Source organism: Staurois parvus, unplaced genomic scaffold (assembly GCF_062004578.1).
Source record: "Staurois parvus isolate SC_StPar_1 unplaced genomic scaffold, SC_StPar_1.0 ptg002155l, whole genome shotgun sequence".
Classification (NCBI taxonomy): Eukaryota; Metazoa; Chordata; class Amphibia; order Anura; family Ranidae; genus Staurois; species Staurois parvus.
In genome coordinates this window covers 16,993-33,306 of record NW_028319951.1, presented here as the reverse complement: position 1 = coordinate 33,306, position 16,314 = coordinate 16,993, and the positions used below count along the sequence as shown (strand labels likewise).

Genomic DNA, 16,314 nt, shown 5'->3' with positions numbered 1-16,314 from the left:
GATGTCAAAGTGCTGCTAGATGGCCAAGGGAAAATTTGCTAGACTAGTTGGTCCTGTGGGGTGAAATGGGACAGAAGTTAACCAACGCCCATGTAGACATACGGAAACATCAGAAGGAAAGAAGGACATCTGGGGGGGGAAAAAAGACCTTTAAACAACGGGGTCTAGCCAAGTGAGGTAGAGCCGGTGGTTCCATGGTGTAATGGTTAGCACTCTGGACTTTGAATCCAGCAATCCGAGTTCAAATCTCGGTGGGACCTCATTTTTCACACTGCCTACTGCTTCGCATCTTGCATCTTACTGACACAAAGGCCACTCAGAAAAGCAGCTGCTGAAAACATAGATGCTTAGCAAGCTACTGACCACAGCTACTTTGGGACATAAGCTCCACAGATCGCTATCCATAGACTCAAACTTTCAGCTAATATTGCGTGGCTCTCTCATTTGGAGAAAAGCTCCGGGAAAGAAGGACATGAGAAAGGACTATTGAAAGAAGGGCTCTTTAAGGTCACGCATTCCTAATCCATTGGCTTCTCTTTGTCCAAGTTGAAATCCGGACAACTTGGAGTTTTGCTTGGGTTTACAGCAGAGACGTAAAGCTTCACGTCAGCTAGCTGGGCAGGCTGATGAAGAGAAGAGCTCCCTAAAAGAAGGCAACATTGGTAGCTATCTCTTTTGCTCCCAGGGGCGGGTAAGGGCACACCTGCATTCCTGGTGAATATTCAAAAGGGGGAAGGAAGGACTCCGGGGCAAGAAGTGAGAAGAAAAAGGTGTCTTTGGGAGAGAAAAGAAGGGAAGACAAGAGTCTACTAAGAAAGCAAGTGAGAGGACAAGCCATTCTCTGGAAGAGGATGCAAGGAGAAAGGAGGGTTTCTGGGAGGGGATAGTAAGGGAAAAGGAGTGTCTCCTCAAAAGGAATCAAAGAAAAATGTGGGTTACTGGGAGAGGATGTGTGGGAAAAGGAGAGCCCAGGACCTAGCGATGGCTAAGCAAACTAATAATACAGCGAGTTCTTGGACAAATGAAAATCCACAACCGTATGTTCTCCTGCACAAAAAAAGATGGTGATGGCGGTGGTGCAAAAAAAACCCTTTCATGTGGTCCTCGTTAGTATAGTGGTGAGTATCCCCACCTGTCACGCGGGAGACCGGGGTTCGATTCCCCGACGGGGAGATGGCTTTTTCTACCCACTTAGCAGCACGCCTAACTCACCACGCTCAACTCAAGTCCTTGAATGCTCTTTCAAGAGGGAGCTTTGAGCTCACATTTGCACAACCTGGGGATTGTACAAATCAATCTTATGGCCACCCGGACGCTGGCTTAGTCATTTCTCCCACATCTAGTCAGCTCCACATTTCTCAACAAGCTTGGTGTTTACTTCTGCACGCTGCTGATTGGTGCCATCCCACTTTTGACCCCAGAAACCTTGGGATGGCAGCATCTAAGTTCATGCCCTTTGCTTCATCAAGTATAGATGTCAAAGTGCTGCTAGATGGCCAAAGGAAAATTTGCTAGACTGGTCGGTCCTGTGGGGTGAAATGGGACAGAAGTTAACCAATGCCCATGTAGAGATACGCAAAGATCACAAGGAGGACATGTGAGGGGGAAAAAAAAAGTCTAAACAATTGGGCCTGGCCAAGCAGTACAGATCCAAAGGTTCCATGGTGTAATGGTTAGCACTCTGGACTCTGAATCCAGCGATCTGAGTTCAAATCTCGGTGGGACCTTCCTTTTCACACTGTCTACTGCTTGGCAACTTGTGTCTTACTGACACAAAGGCCACTGGGAAAAGCAGGATGTGTGGGAAAAGGAGAGCCCAGGACCTAGCGATTGCTAAGCAAACTAATAATAAAGCCAGTTCTTGGAAAAAAGAAAATCCACAACCGTATGTCTTGCTGCACGAAAAAGATGGTGGTGGTGAAAAAGAAAGACTTTCATGTGGTCCTCGTTAGTATAGTGGTGAGTATCCCCGCCTGTCACGCGGGAGACCGGGGTTCGATTCCCCGACGGGGAGATGGCTTTTTCTACCCACTTAGCAGCACGCTTAACTCACCACGCTCAACTTCAAGTCCTTGAATGCTCTTTCAAGAGGGAGCTTTGAGCTCACATTTGCACAACCTGGGCATTCTACAAATCATTCTTATGGTGAAACCGACGCTGGCTTAGTCATTTCCAAATTTCTCAACAAGCTTGGTGTCTACTCCTGCACGGTGGTGATTGGCGCCATCCCACTTTTGGCCCCAGAAACCTTGGGATGGCAGCGTCTACGTTCCTGCCCCTTGGTTCATCAATTATAGATGTCAAAGTGCTGCTAGATGGCCAAGGGAAAATTTGCTAGACTAGTTGGTCCTGTGGGGTGAAATGGGACAGAAGTTAACCAACGCCCATGTAGACATACGGAAACATCAGAAGGAAAGAAGGACATCTGGGGGGGGGGAAAAAGACCTTTAAACAACGGGGTCTAGCCAAGTGAGGTAGAGCCGGTGGTTCCATGGTGTAATGGTTAGCACTCTGGACTTTGAATCCAGCAATCCGAGTTCAAATCTCGGTGGGACCTCATTTTTCACACTGCCTACTGCTTCGCATCTTGCGTCTTACTGACACAAAGGCCACTCAGAAAAGCAGCTGCTGAAAACATAGATGCTTAGCAAGCTACTGACCACAGCTACTTTGGGACATAAGCTCCACAGATCGCTATCCATAGACTCAAACTTTCAGCTAATATTGCGTGGCTCTCTCATTTGGAGAAAAGCTCCGGGAAAGAAGGACATGAGAAAGGACTATTGAAAGAAGGGCTCTTTAAGGTCACGCATTCCTAATCCATTGGCTTCTCTTTGTCCAAGTTGAAATCCGGACAACTTGGAGTTTTGCTTGGGTTTACAGCAGAGACGTAAAGCTTCACGTCAGCTAGCTGGGCAGGCTGATGAAGAGAAGAGCTCCCTAAAAGAAGGCAACATTGGTAGCTATCTCTTTTGCTCCCAGGGGCGGGTAAGGGCACACCTGCATTCCTGGTGAATATTCAAAAGGGGGAAGGAAGGACTCCGGGGCAAGAAGTGAGAAGAAAAAGGTGTCTTTGGGAGAGAAAAGAAGGGAAGACAAGAGTCTACTAAGAAAGCAAGTGAGAGGACAAGCCATTCTCTGGAAGAGGATGCAAGGAGAAAGGAGGGTTTCTGGGAGGGGATAGTAAGGGAAAAGGAGTGTCTCCTCAAAAGGAATCAAAGAAAAATGTGGGTTACTGGGAGAGGATGTGTGGGAAAAGGAGAGCCCAGGACCTAGCGATGGCTAAGCAAACTAATAATACAGCGAGTTCTTGGACAAATGAAAATCCACAACCGTATGTTCTCCTGCACAAAAAAAGATGGTGATGGCGGTGGTGCAAAAACAACCCTTTCATGTGGTCCTCGTTAGTATAGTGGTGAGTATCCCCACCTGTCACGCGGGAGACCGGGGTTCGATTCCCCGACGGGGAGATGGCTTTTTCTACCCACTTAGCAGCACGCCTAACTCACCACGCTCAACTCAAGTCCTTGAATGCTCTTTCAAGAGGGAGCTTTGAGCTCACATTTGCACAACCTGGGGATTGTACAAATCAATCTTATGGCCACCCGGACGCTGGCTTAGTCATTTCTCCCACATCTAGTCAGCTCCACATTTCTCAACAAGCTTGGTGTTTACTTCTGCACGCTGCTGATTGGTGCCATCCCACTTTTGACCCCAGAAACCTTGGGATGGCAGCATCTAAGTTCATGCCCTTTGCTTCATCAAGTATAGATGTCAAAGTGCTGCTAGATGGCCAAGGGAAAATTTGCTAGACTGGTCGGTCCTGTGGGGTGAAATGGGACAGAAGTTAACCAATGCCCATGTAGAGATACGCAAAGATCACAAGGAGGACATGTGAGGGGGAAAAAAAAAGTCTAAACAATTGGGCCTGGCCAAGCAGTACAGATCCAAAGGTTCCATGGTGTAATGGTTAGCACTCTGGACTCTGAATCCAGCGATCTGAGTTCAAATCTCGGTGGGACCTTCCTTTTCACACTGTCTACTGCTTGGCAACTTGTGTCTTACTGACACAAAGGCCACTGGGAAAAGCAGGATGTGTGGGAAAAGGAGAGCCCAGGACCTAGCGATTGCTAAGCAAACTAATAATAAAGCCAGTTCTTGGAAAAAAGAAAATCCACAACCGTATGTCTTGCTGCACGAAAAAGATGGTGGTGGTGAAAAAGAAAGACTTTCATGTGGTCCTCGTTAGTATAGTGGTGAGTATCCCCGCCTGTCACGCGGGAGACCGGGGTTCGATTCCCCGACGGGGAGATGGCTTTTTCTACCCACTTAGCAGCACGCTTAACTCACCACGCTCAACTTCAAGTCCTTGAATGCTCTTTCAAGAGGGAGCTTTGAGCTCACATTTGCACAACCTGGGCATTCTACAAATCATTCTTATGGTGAAACCGACGCTGGCTTAGTCATTTCCAAATTTCTCAACAAGCTTGGTGTCTACTCCTGCACGGTGGTGATTGGCGCCATCCCACTTTTGGCCCCAGAAACCTTGGGATGGCAGCGTCTACGTTCCTGCCCCTTGGTTCATCAATTATAGATGTCAAAGTGCTGCTAGATGGCCAAGGGAAAATTTGCTAGACTAGTTGGTCCTGTGGGGTGAAATGGGACAGAAGTTAACCAACGCCCATGTAGACATACGGAAACATCAGAAAGAAAGAAGGACATCTGGGGAAAAAAGACCTTTAAACAACGGGGCCTAGCCAAGTGAGGTAGAGCCGGTGGTTCCATGGTGTAATGGTTAGCACTCTGGACTTTGAATCCAGCAATCCGAGTTCAAATCTCGGTGGGACCTCATTTTTCACACTGCCTACTGCTTCGCATCTTGCGTCTTACTGACACAAAGGCCACTCAGAAAAGCAGCTGCTGAAAACATAGATGCTTAGCAAGCTACTGACCACAGCTACTTTGGGACATAAGCTCCACAGATCGCTATCCATAGACTCAAACTTTCAGCTAATATTGCGTGGCTCTCTCATTTGGAGAAAAGCTCCGGGAAAGAAGGACATGAGAAAGGACTATTGAAAGAAGGGCTCTTTAAGGTCACGCATTCCTAATCCATTGGCTTCTCTTTGTCCAAGTTGAAATCCGGACAACTTGGAGTTTTGCTTGGGTTTACAGCAGAGACGTAAAGCTTCACGTCAGCTAGCTGGGCAGGCTGATGAAGAGAAGAGCTCCCTAAAAGAAGGCAACATTGGTAGCTATCTCTTTTGCTCCCAGGGGCGGGTAAGGGCACACCTGCATTCCTGGTGAATATTCAAAAGGGGGAAGGAAGGACTCCGGGGCAAGAAGTGAGAAGAAAAAGGTGTCTTTGGGAGAGAAAAGAAGGGAAGACAAGAGTCTACTAAGAAAGCAAGTGAGAGGACAAGCCATTCTCTGGAAGAGGATGCAAGGAGAAAGGAGGGTTTCTGGGAGGGGATAGTAAGGGAAAAGGAGTGTCTCCTCAAAAGGAATCAAAGAAAAATGTGGGTTACTGGGAGAGGATGTGTGGGAAAAGGAGAGCCCAGGACCTAGCGATGGCTAAGCAAACTAATAATACAGCGAGTTCTTGGACAAATGAAAATCCACAACCGTATGTTCTCCTGCACAAAAAAAGATGGTGATGGCAGTGGTGCAAAAAAACCCCTTTCATGTGGTCCTCGTTAGTATAGTGGTGAGTATCCCCGCCTGTCACGCGGGAGACCGGGGTTCGATTCCCCGACGGGGAGATGGCTTTTTCTACCCACTTAGCAGCACGCCTAACTCACCACGCTCAACTCAAGTCCTTGAATGCTCTTTCAAGAGGGAGCTTTGAGCTCACATTTGCACAACCTGGGGATTGTACAAATCAATCTTATGGCCACCCGGACGCTGGCTTAGTCATTTCTCCCACATCTAGTCAGCTCCACATTTCTCAACAAGCTTGGTGTTTACTTCTGCACGCTGCTGATTGGTGCCATCCCACTTTTGACCCCAGAAACCTTGGGATGGCAGCATCTAAGTTCATGCCCTTTGCTTCATCAAGTATAGATGTCAAAGTGCTGCTAGATGGCCAAGGGAAAATTTGCTAGACTGGTCGGTCCTGTGGGGTGAAATGGGACAGAAGTTAACCAATGCCCATGTAGACATACGCAAAGATCACAAGGAGGACATGTGAGGGGGAAAAAAAAAAGTCTAAACAATTGGGCCTGGCCAAGCAGTACAGATCCAAAGGTTCCATGGTGTAATGGTTAGCACTCTGGACTCTGAATCCAGCGATCCGAGTTCAAATCTCGGTGGGACCTTCCTTTTCACACTGTCTACTGCTTGGCAACTTGTGTCTTACTGACACAAAGGCCACTGGGAAAAGCAGGATGTGTGGGAAAAGGAGAGCCCAGGACCTAGCGATTGCTAAGCAAACTAATAATAAAGCCAGTTCTTGGAAAAAAGAAAATCCACAACCGTATGTCTTGCTGCACGAAAAAGATGGTGGTGGTGAAAAAGAAAGACTTTCATGTGGTCCTCGTTAGTATAGTGGTGAGTATCCCCGCCTGTCACACGGGAGACCAGGGTTCGATTCCCCGACGGGGAGATGGCTTTTTCTACCCACTTAGCAGCACGCTTAACTCACCCCGCTCAACTTCAAGTCCTTGAATGCTCTTTCAAGAGGGAGCTTTGAGCTCACATTTGCACAACCTGGGCATTCTACAAATCATTCTTATGGTGAAACCGACGCTGGCTTAGTCATTTCTCCCACAACTAGTCATCTCCAAATTTCTCAACAAGCTTGGTGTCTACTCCTGCACGGTGGTGATTGGCGCCATCCCACTTTTGGCCCCAGAAACCTTGGGATGGCAGCGTCTACGTTCCTGCCCCTTGGTTCATCAATTATAGATGTCAAAGTGCTGCTAGATGGCCAAGGGAAAATTTGCTAGACTAGTTGGTCCTGTGGGGTGAAATGGGACAGAAGTTAACGCCCATGTAGACATACGGAAACATCAGAAGGAAAGAAGGACATCTGGGGGGAAAAAAGACCTTTAAACAACGGGGTCTAGCCAAGTGAGGTAGAGCCGGTGGTTCCATGGTGTAATGGTTAGCACTCTGGACTTTGAATCCAGCAATCCGAGTTCAAATCTCGGTGGGACCTCATTTTTCACACTGCCTACTGCTTCGCATCTTGCGTCTTACTGACACAAAGGCCACTCAGAAAAGCAGCTGCTGAAAACATAGATGCTTAGCAAGCTACTGACCACAGCTACTTTGGGACATAAGCTCCACAGATCGCTATCCATAGACTCAAACTTTCAGCTAATATTGCGTGGCTCTCTCATTTGGAGAAAAGCTCCGGGAAAGAAGGACATGAGAAAGGACTATTGAAAGAAGGGCTCTTTAAGGTCACGCATTCCTAATCCATTGGCTTCTCTTTGTCCAAGTTGAAATCCGGACAACTTGGAGTTTTGCTTGGGTTTACAGCAGAGACGTAAAGCTTCACGTCAGCTAGCTGGGCAGGCTGATGAAGAGAAGAGCTCCCTAAAAGAAGGCAACATTGGTAGCTATCTCTTTTGCTCCCAGGGGCGGGTAAGGGCACACCTGCATTCCTGGTGAATATTCAAAAGGGGGAAGGAAGGACTCCGGGGCAAGAAGTGAGAAGAAAAAGGTGTCTTTGGGAGAGAAAAGAAGGGAAGACAAGAGTCTACTAAGAAAGCAAGTGAGAGGACAAGCCATTCTCTGGAAGAGGATGCAAGGAGAAAGGAGGGTTTCTGGGAGGGGATAGTAAGGGAAAAGGAGTGTCTCCTCAAAAGGAATCAAAGAAAAATGTGGGTTACTGGGAGAGGATGTGTGGGAAAAGGAGAGCCCAGGACCTAGCGATGGCTAAGCAAACTAATAATACAGCGAGTTCTTGGACAAATGAAAATCCACAACCGTATGTTCTCCTGCACAAAAAAAGATGGTGATGGCGGTGGTGCAAAAACAACCCTTTCATGTGGTCCTCGTTAGTATAGTGGTGAGTATCCCCACCTGTCACGCGGGAGACCGGGGTTCGATTCCCCGACGGGGAGATGGCTTTTTCTACCCACTTAGCAGCACGCCTAACTCACCACGCTCAACTCAAGTCCTTGAATGCTCTTTCAAGAGGGAGCTTTGAGCTCACATTTGCACAACCTGGGGATTGTACAAATCAATCTTATGGCCACCCGGACGCTGGCTTAGTCATTTCTCCCACATCTAGTCAGCTCCACATTTCTCAACAAGCTTGGTGTTTACTTCTGCACGCTGCTGATTGGTGCCATCCCACTTTTGACCCCAGAAACCTTGGGATGGCAGCATCTAAGTTCATGCCCTTTGCTTCATCAAGTATAGATGTCAAAGTGCTGCTAGATGGCCAAGGGAAAATTTGCTAGACTGGTCGGTCCTGTGGGGTGAAATGGGACAGAAGTTAACCAATGCCCATGTAGACATACGCAAAGATCACAAGGAGGACATGTGAGGGGGAAAAAAAAAAGTCTAAACAATTGGGCCTGGCCAAGCAGTACAGATCCAAAGGTTCCATGGTGTAATGGTTAGCACTCTGGACTCTGAATCCAGCGATCCGAGTTCAAATCTCGGTGGGACCTTCCTTTTCACACTGTCTACTGCTTGGCAACTTGTGTCTTACTGACACAAAGGCCACTGGGAAAAGCAGGATGTGTGGGAAAAGGAGAGCCCAGGACCTAGCGATTGCTAAGCAAACTAATAATAAAGCCAGTTCTTGGAAAAAAGAAAATCCACAACCGTATGTCTTGCTGCACGAAAAAGATGGTGGTGGTGAAAAAGAAAGACTTTCATGTGGTCCTCGTTAGTATAGTGGTGAGTATCCCCGCCTGTCACGCGGGAGACCGGGGTTCGATTCCCCGACGGGGAGATGGCTTTTTCTACCCACTTAGCAGCATGCTTAACTCACCACGCTCAACTTCAAGTCCTTGAATGCTCTTTAAAGAGGGAGCTTTGAGCTCACATTTGCACAACCTGGGCATTCTACAAATCATTCTTATGGTGAAACCGACGCTGGCTTAGTCATTTCTCCCACAACTAGTCATCTCCAAATTTCTCAACAAGCTTGGTGTCTACTCCTGCACGGTGGTGATTGGCGCCATCCCACTTTTGGCCCCAGAAACCTTGGGATGGCAGCGTCTACGTTCCTGCCCCTTGGTTCATCAATTATAGATGTCAAAGTGCTGCTAGATGGCCAAGGGAAAATTTGCTAGACTAGTTGGTCCTGTGGGGTGAAATGGGACAGAAGTTAACCAACGCCCATGTAGACATACGGAAACATCAGAAGGAAAGAAGGACATCTGGGGAAAAAAGACCTTTAAACAACGGGGCCTAGCCAAGTGAGGTAGAGCCGGTGGTTCCATGGTGTAATGGTTAGCACTCTGGACTTTGAATCCAGCAATCCGAGTTCAAATCTCGGTGGGACCTCTTTTTTCACACTGCCTACTGCTTCGCAACTTGCATCTTACTGACACAAAGGCCACTCAGAAAAGCAGCTGCTGAAAACATAGATGCTTAGCAAGCTACTGACCACAGCTACTTTGGGACATAAGCTCCACAGATCGCTATCCATAGACTCAAACTTTCAGCTAATATTGCGTGGCTCTCTCATTTGGAGAAAAGCTCCGGGAAAGAAGGACATGAGAAAGGACTATTGAAAGAAGGGCTCTTTAAGGTCACGCATTCCTAATCCATTGGCTTCTCTTTGTCCAAGTTGAAATCCGGACAACTTGGAGTTTTGCTTGGGTTTACAGCAGAGACGTAAAGCTTCACGTCAGCTAGCTGGGCAGGCTGATGAAGAGAAGAGCTCCCTAAAAGAAGGCAACATTGGTAGCTATCTCTTTTGCTCCCAGGGGCGGGTAAGGGCACACCTGCATTCCTGGTGAATATTCAAAAGGGGGAAGGAAGGACTCCGGGGCAAGAAGTGAGAAGAAAAAGGTGTCTTTGGGAGAGAAAAGAAGGGAAGACAAGAGTCTACTAAGAAAGCAAGTGAGAGGACAAGCCATTCTCTGGAAGAGGATGCAAGGAGAAAGGAGGGTTTCTGGGAGGGGATAGTAAGGGAAAAGGAGTGTCTCCTCAAAAGGAATCAAAGAAAAATGTGGGTTACTGGGAGAGGATGTGTGGGAAAAGGAGAGCCCAGGACCTAGCGATGGCTAAGCAAACTAATAATACAGCGAGTTCTTGGACAAATGAAAATCCACAACCGTATGTTCTCCTGCACAAAAAAAGATGGTGATGGCGGTGGGGCAAAAAAACCCCTTTCATGTGGTCCTCGTTAGTATAGTGGTGAGTATCCCCGCCTGTCACGCGGGAGACCGGGGTTCGATTCCCCGAAGGGGAGATGGCTTTTTCTACCCACTTAGCAGCACGCCTAACTCACCACGCTCAACTCAAGTCCTTGAATGCTCTTTCAAGAGGGAGCTTTGAGCTCACATTTGCACAACCTGGGGATTGTACAAATCAATCTTATGGCCACCCGGACGCTGGCTTAGTCATTTCTCCCACATCTAGTCAGCTCCACATTTCTCAACAAGCTTGGTGTTTACTTCTGCACGCTGCTGATTGGTGCCATCCCACTTTTGACCCCAGAAACCTTGGGATGGCAGCATCTAAGTTCATGCCCTTTGCTTCATCAAGTATAGATGTCAAAGTGCTGCTAGATGGCCAAGGGAAAATTTGCTAGACTGGTCGGTCCTGTGGGGTGAAATGGGACAGAAGTTAACCAATGCCCATGTAGACATACGCAAAGATCACAAGGAGGACATGTGAGGGGGAAAAAAAAAGTCTAAACAATTGGGCCTGGCCAAGCAGTACGGATCCAAAGGTTCCATGGTGTAATGGTTAGCACTCTGGACTCTGAATCCAGCGATCCGAGTTCAAATCTCGGTGGGACCTTCCTTTTCACACTGTCTACTGCTTGGCAACTTGTGTCTTACTGACACAAAGGCCACTGGGAAAAGCAGGATGTGTGGGAAAAGGAGAGCCCAGGACCTAGCGATTGCTAAGCAAACTAATAATAAAGCCAGTTCTTGGAAAAAAGAAAATCCACAACCGTATGTCTTGCTGCACGAAAAAGATGGTGGTGGTGAAAAAGAAAGACTTTCATGTGGTCCTCGTTAGTATAGTGGTGAGTATCCCCGCCTGTCACGCGGGAGACCGGGGTTCGATTCCCCGACGGGGAGATGGCTTTTTCTACCCACTTAGCAGCACGCTTAACTCACCCCGCTCAACTTCAAGTCCTTGAATGCTCTTTCAAGAGGGAGCTTTGAGCTCACATTTGCACAACCTGGGCATTCTACAAATCATTCTTATGGTGAAACCGACGCTGGCTTAGTCATTTCCAAATTTCTCAACAAGCTTGGTGTCTACTCCTGCACGGTGGTGATTGGCGCCATCCCACTTTTGGCCCCAGAAACCTTGGGATGGCAGCGTCTACGTTCCTGCCCCTTGGTTCATCAATTATAGATGTCAAAGTGCTGCTAGATGGCCAAGGGAAAATTTGCTAGACTAGTTGGTCCTGTGGGGTGAAATGGGACAGAAGTTAACCAACGCCCATGTAGACATACGGAAACATCAGAAGGAAAGAAGGACATCTGGGGGGAAAAAAGACCTTTAAACAACGGGGTCTAGCCAAGTGAGGTAGAGCCGGTGGTTCCATGGTGTAATGGTTAGCACTCTGGACTTTGAATCCAGCAATCCGAGTTCAAATCTCGGTGGGACCTCATTTTTCACACTGCCTACTGCTTCGCATCTTGCGTCTTACTGACACAAAGGCCACTCAGAAAAGCAGCTGCTGAAAACATAGATGCTTAGCAAGCTACTGACCACAGCTACTTTGGGACATAAGCTCCACAGATCGCTATCCATAGACTCAAACTTTCAGCTAATATTGCGTGGCTCTCTCATTTGGAGAAAAGCTCCGGGAAAGAAGGACATGAGAAAGGACTATTGAAAGAAGGGCTCTTTAAGGTCACGCATTCCTAATCCATTGGCTTCTCTTTGTCCAAGTTGAAATCCGGACAACTTGGAGTTTTGCTTGGGTTTACAGCAGAGACGTAAAGCTTCACGTCAGCTAGCTGGGCAGGCTGATGAAGAGAAGAGCTCCCTAAAAGAAGGCAACATTGGTAGCTATCTCTTTTGCTCCCAGGGGCGGGTAAGGGCACACCTGCATTCCTGGTGAATATTCAAAAGGGGGAAGGAAGGACTCCGGGGCAAGAAGTGAGAAGAAAAAGGTGTCTTTGGGAGAGAAAAGAAGGGAAGACAAGAGTCTACTAAGAAAGCAAGTGAGAGGACAAGCCATTCTCTGGAAGAGGATGCAAGGAGAAAGGAGGGTTTCTGGGAGGGGATAGTAAGGGAAAAGGAGTGTCTCCTCAAAAGGAATCAAAGAAAAATGTGGGTTACTGGGAGAGGATGTGTGGGAAAAGGAGAGCCCAGGACCTAGCGATGGCTAAGCAAACTAATAATACAGCGAGTTCTTGGACAAATGAAAATCCACAACCGTATGTTCTCCTGCACAAAAAAAGATGGTGATGGCGGTGGTGCAAAAAAAACCCTTTCATGTGGTCCTCGTTAGTATAGTGGTGAGTATCCCCGCCTGTCACGCGGGAGACCGGGGTTCGATTCCCCGACGGGGAGATGGCTTTTTCTACCCACTTAGCAGCACGCCTAACTCACCACGCTCAACTCAAGTCCTTGAATGCTCTTTCAAGAGGGAGCTTTGAGCTCACATTTGCACAACCTGGGGATTGTACAAATCAATCTTATGGCCACCCGGACGCTGGCTTAGTCATTTCTCCCACATCTAGTCAGCTCCACATTTCTCAACAAGCTTGGTGTTTACTTCTGCACGCTGCTGATTGGTGCCATCCCACTTTTGACCCCAGAAACCTTGGGATGGCAGCATCTAAGTTCATGCCCTTTGCTTCATCAAGTATAGATGTCAAAGTGCTGCTAGATGGCCAAGGGAAAATTTGCTAGACTGGTCGGTCCTGTGGGGTGAAATGGGACAGAAGTTAACCAATGCCCATGTAGACATACGCAAAGATCACAAGGAGGACATGTGAGGGGGAAAAAAAAAGTCTAAACAATTGGGCCTGGCCAAGCAGTACGGATCCAAAGGTTCCATGGTGTAATGGTTAGCACTCTGGACTCTGAATCCAGCGATCCGAGTTCAAATCTCGGTGGGACCTTTCTTTTCACACTGTCTACTGCTTGGCAACTTGTGTCTTACTGACACAAAGGCCACTGGGAAAAGCAGGATGTGTGGGAAAAGGAGAGCCCAGGACCTAGCGATTGCTAAGCAAACTAATAATAAAGCCAGTTCTTGGAAAAAAGAAAATCCACAACCGTATGTCTTGCTGCACGAAAAAGATGGTGGTGGTGAAAAAGAAAGACTTTCATGTGGTCCTCGTTAGTATAGTGGTGAGTATCCCCGCCTGTCACGCGGGAGACCGGGGTTCGATTCCCCGACGGGGAGATGGCTTTTTCTACCCACTTAGCAGCACGCTTAACTCACCACGCTCAACTTCAAGTCCTTGAATGCTCTTTCAAGAGGGAGCTTTGAGCTCACATTTGCACAACCTGGGCATTCTACAAATCATTCTTATGGTGAAACCGACGCTGGCTTAGTCATTTCTCCCACAACTAGTCATCTCCAAATTTCTCAACAAGCTTGGTGTCTACTCCTGCACGGTGGTGATTGGCGCCATCCCACTTTTGGCCCCAGAAACCTTGGGATGGCAGCGTCTACGTTCCTGCCCCTTGGTTCATCAATTATAGATGTCAAAGTGCTGCTAGATGGCCAAGGGAAAATTTGCTAGACTAGTTGGTCCTGTGGGGTGAAATGGGACAGAAGTTAACCAACGCCCATGTAGACATACGGAAACATCAGAAGGAAAGAAGGACATCTAAGGGAAAGAAGACCTTTAAACAACGGGGCCTAGCCAAGTGAGGTAGAGCCGGTGGTTATATGGTGTAATGGTTAGCACTCTGGACTTTGAATCCAGCAATCCGAGTTCAAATCTCGGTGGGACCTCATTTTTCACACTGCCTACTGCTTCGCAACTTGCATCTTACTGACACAAAGGCCACTCAGAAAAGCAGCTGCTGAAAACATAGATGCTTAGCAAGCTACTGACCACAGCTACTTTGGGACATAAGCTCCACAGATCGCTATCCATAGACTCAAACTTTCAGCTAATATTGCGTGGCTCTCTCATTTGGAGAAAAGCTCCGGGAAAGAAGGACATGAGAAAGGACTATTGAAAGAAGGGCTCTTTAAGGTCACGCATTCCTAATCCATTGGCTTCTCTTTGTCCAAGTTGAAATCCGGACAACTTGGAGTTTTGCTTGGGTTTACAGCAGAGACGTAAAGCTTCACGTCAGCTAGCTGGGCAGGCTGATGAAGAGAAGAGCTCCCTAAAAGAAGGCAACATTGGTAGCTATCTCTTTTGCTCCCAGGGGCGGGTAAGGGCACACCTGCATTCCTGGTGAATATTCAAAAGGGGGAAGGAAGGACTCCGGGGCAAGAAGTGAGAAGAAAAAGGTGTCTTTGGGAGAGAAAAGAAGGGAAGACAAGAGTCTACTAAGAAAGCAAGTGAGAGGACAAGCCATTCTCTGGAAGAGGATGCAAGGAGAAAGGAGGGTTTCTGGGAGGGGATAGTAAGGGAAAAGGAGTGTCTCCTCAAAAGGAATCAAAGAAAAATGTGGGTTACTGGGAGAGGATGTGTGGGAAAAGGAGAGCCCAGGACCTAGCGATGGCTAAGCAAACTAATAATACAGCGAGTTCTTGGACAAATGAAAATCCACAACCGTATGTTCTCCTGCACAAAAAAAGATGGTGATGGCGGTGGTGCAAAAAAACCCCTTTCATGTGGTCCTCGTTAGTATAGTGGTGAGTATCCCCGCCTGTCACGCGGGAGACCGGGGTTCGATTCCCCGACGGGGAGATGGCTTTTTCTACCCACTTAGCAGCACGCCTAAATCACCACGCTCAACTCAAGTCCTTGAATGCTCTTTCAAGAGGGAGCTTTGAGCTCACATTTGCACAACCTGGGGATTGTACAAATCAATCTTATGGCCACCCGGACGCTGGCTTAGTCATTTCTCCCACATCTAGTCAGCCCCACATTTCTCAACAAGCTTGGTGTTTACTTCTGCACGCTGCTGATTGGTGCCATCCCACTTTTGACCCCAGAAACCTTGGGATGGCAGCATCTAAGTTCATGCCCTTTGCTTCATCAAGTATAGATGTCAAAGTGCTGCTAGATGGCCAAGGGAAAATTTGCTAGACTGGTCGGTCCTGTGGGGTGAAATGGGACAGAAGTTAACCAATGCCCATGTAGACATACGCAAAGATCACAAGGAGGACATGTGAGGGGGGAAAAAAAAAAGTCTAAACAATTGGGAGTGGCCAAGCAGTACAGATCCAAAGGTTCCATGGTGTAATGGTTAGCACTCTGGACTCTGAATCCAGCGATCCGAGTTCAAATCTCGGTGGGACCTTCCTTTTCACACTGTCTACTGCTTGGCAACTTGTGTCTTACTGACACAAAGGCCACTGGGAAAAGCAGGATGTGTGGGAAAAGGAGAGCCCAGGACCTAGCGATTGCTAAGCAAACTAATAATAAAGCCAGTTCTTGGAAAAAAGAAAATCCAAAACCGTATGTCTTGATGCACGAAAAAGATGGTGGTGGTGAAAAAGAAAGACTTTCAAGTGGTCCTCGTTAGTATAGTGGTGAGTATCCCCGCCTGTCACGCGGGAGACTGGGGTTCGATTCCCCGACGGGGAGATGGCTTTTTCTACCCACTTAGCAGCACGCTTAACTCACCACGCTCAACTTCAAGTCCTTGAATGCTCTTTCAAGAGGGAGCTTTGAGCTCACATTTGCACAACCTGGGCATTCTACAAATCATTCTTATGGTGAAACCGACGCTGGCTTAGTCATTTCTCCCACAACTAGTCATCTCCAAATTTCTCAACAAGCTTGGTGTCTACTCCTGCATGGTGGTGATTGGCGCCATCCCACTTTTGGCCCCAGAAACCTTGGGATGGCAGCGTCTACGTTCCTGCCCCTTGGTTCATCAATTATAGATGTCAAAGTGCTGCTAGATGGCCAAGGGAAAATTTGCTAGACTAGTTGGTCCTGTGGGGTGAAATGGGACAGAAGTTAACCAACGCCCATGTAGACATACGGAAACATCAGAAGGAAAGAAGGACATCTGGGGAAAAAAGACCTTTAAACAACGGGGCCTAGCCAAGTGAGGTAGAGC

General features: G+C 47.7%; 22 non-coding genes across 22 annotated transcripts; all 22 read left to right on the top strand.

Moving 5' to 3' along the window:
- The first annotated feature begins 188 nt into the window (after positions 1-188).
- TRNAQ-UUG (transfer RNA glutamine (anticodon UUG)) lies at positions 189-260 on the top strand. Its single transcript has one exon. It is a non-coding gene; the product is annotated as a tRNA-Gln (tRNA).
- Positions 261-1,655: 1,395 nt separating this feature from the next.
- Positions 1,656-1,727, top strand: TRNAQ-CUG (transfer RNA glutamine (anticodon CUG)). The gene has a single exon. It is a non-coding gene; the product is annotated as a tRNA-Gln (tRNA).
- Positions 1,728-1,942: 215 nt separating this feature from the next.
- On the top strand, positions 1,943-2,014 carry TRNAD-GUC (transfer RNA aspartic acid (anticodon GUC)). Its single transcript has one exon. It is a non-coding gene; the product is annotated as a tRNA-Asp (tRNA).
- Positions 2,015-2,485: 471 nt separating this feature from the next.
- Positions 2,486-2,557, top strand: TRNAQ-UUG (transfer RNA glutamine (anticodon UUG)). Its single transcript has one exon. It is a non-coding gene; the product is annotated as a tRNA-Gln (tRNA).
- Positions 2,558-3,952: 1,395 nt separating this feature from the next.
- TRNAQ-CUG (transfer RNA glutamine (anticodon CUG)) lies at positions 3,953-4,024 on the top strand. Its single transcript has one exon. It is a non-coding gene; the product is annotated as a tRNA-Gln (tRNA).
- Positions 4,025-4,239: 215 nt separating this feature from the next.
- On the top strand, positions 4,240-4,311 carry TRNAD-GUC (transfer RNA aspartic acid (anticodon GUC)). The gene has a single exon. It is a non-coding gene; the product is annotated as a tRNA-Asp (tRNA).
- A 466-nt stretch (positions 4,312-4,777) lies between these two features.
- Positions 4,778-4,849, top strand: TRNAQ-UUG (transfer RNA glutamine (anticodon UUG)). The gene has a single exon. It is a non-coding gene; the product is annotated as a tRNA-Gln (tRNA).
- An 841-nt stretch (positions 4,850-5,690) lies between these two features.
- On the top strand, positions 5,691-5,762 carry TRNAD-GUC (transfer RNA aspartic acid (anticodon GUC)). Its single transcript has one exon. It is a non-coding gene; the product is annotated as a tRNA-Asp (tRNA).
- A 483-nt stretch (positions 5,763-6,245) lies between these two features.
- On the top strand, positions 6,246-6,317 carry TRNAQ-CUG (transfer RNA glutamine (anticodon CUG)). The gene has a single exon. It is a non-coding gene; the product is annotated as a tRNA-Gln (tRNA).
- A 770-nt stretch (positions 6,318-7,087) lies between these two features.
- TRNAQ-UUG (transfer RNA glutamine (anticodon UUG)) lies at positions 7,088-7,159 on the top strand. The gene has a single exon. It is a non-coding gene; the product is annotated as a tRNA-Gln (tRNA).
- A 1,396-nt stretch (positions 7,160-8,555) lies between these two features.
- TRNAQ-CUG (transfer RNA glutamine (anticodon CUG)) lies at positions 8,556-8,627 on the top strand. Its single transcript has one exon. It is a non-coding gene; the product is annotated as a tRNA-Gln (tRNA).
- Positions 8,628-8,842: 215 nt separating this feature from the next.
- TRNAD-GUC (transfer RNA aspartic acid (anticodon GUC)) lies at positions 8,843-8,914 on the top strand. The gene has a single exon. It is a non-coding gene; the product is annotated as a tRNA-Asp (tRNA).
- Positions 8,915-9,399: 485 nt separating this feature from the next.
- On the top strand, positions 9,400-9,471 carry TRNAQ-UUG (transfer RNA glutamine (anticodon UUG)). The gene has a single exon. It is a non-coding gene; the product is annotated as a tRNA-Gln (tRNA).
- A 1,395-nt stretch (positions 9,472-10,866) lies between these two features.
- On the top strand, positions 10,867-10,938 carry TRNAQ-CUG (transfer RNA glutamine (anticodon CUG)). The gene has a single exon. It is a non-coding gene; the product is annotated as a tRNA-Gln (tRNA).
- Positions 10,939-11,153: 215 nt separating this feature from the next.
- On the top strand, positions 11,154-11,225 carry TRNAD-GUC (transfer RNA aspartic acid (anticodon GUC)). The gene has a single exon. It is a non-coding gene; the product is annotated as a tRNA-Asp (tRNA).
- Positions 11,226-11,693: 468 nt separating this feature from the next.
- TRNAQ-UUG (transfer RNA glutamine (anticodon UUG)) lies at positions 11,694-11,765 on the top strand. Its single transcript has one exon. It is a non-coding gene; the product is annotated as a tRNA-Gln (tRNA).
- An 841-nt stretch (positions 11,766-12,606) lies between these two features.
- On the top strand, positions 12,607-12,678 carry TRNAD-GUC (transfer RNA aspartic acid (anticodon GUC)). Its single transcript has one exon. It is a non-coding gene; the product is annotated as a tRNA-Asp (tRNA).
- A 482-nt stretch (positions 12,679-13,160) lies between these two features.
- TRNAQ-CUG (transfer RNA glutamine (anticodon CUG)) lies at positions 13,161-13,232 on the top strand. The gene has a single exon. It is a non-coding gene; the product is annotated as a tRNA-Gln (tRNA).
- A 215-nt stretch (positions 13,233-13,447) lies between these two features.
- On the top strand, positions 13,448-13,519 carry TRNAD-GUC (transfer RNA aspartic acid (anticodon GUC)). Its single transcript has one exon. It is a non-coding gene; the product is annotated as a tRNA-Asp (tRNA).
- Positions 13,520-14,005: 486 nt separating this feature from the next.
- Positions 14,006-14,077, top strand: TRNAQ-UUG (transfer RNA glutamine (anticodon UUG)). The gene has a single exon. It is a non-coding gene; the product is annotated as a tRNA-Gln (tRNA).
- Positions 14,078-14,918: 841 nt separating this feature from the next.
- On the top strand, positions 14,919-14,990 carry TRNAD-GUC (transfer RNA aspartic acid (anticodon GUC)). The gene has a single exon. It is a non-coding gene; the product is annotated as a tRNA-Asp (tRNA).
- Positions 14,991-15,474: 484 nt separating this feature from the next.
- TRNAQ-CUG (transfer RNA glutamine (anticodon CUG)) lies at positions 15,475-15,546 on the top strand. The gene has a single exon. It is a non-coding gene; the product is annotated as a tRNA-Gln (tRNA).
- Positions 15,547-16,314: the final 768 nt, after the last annotated feature.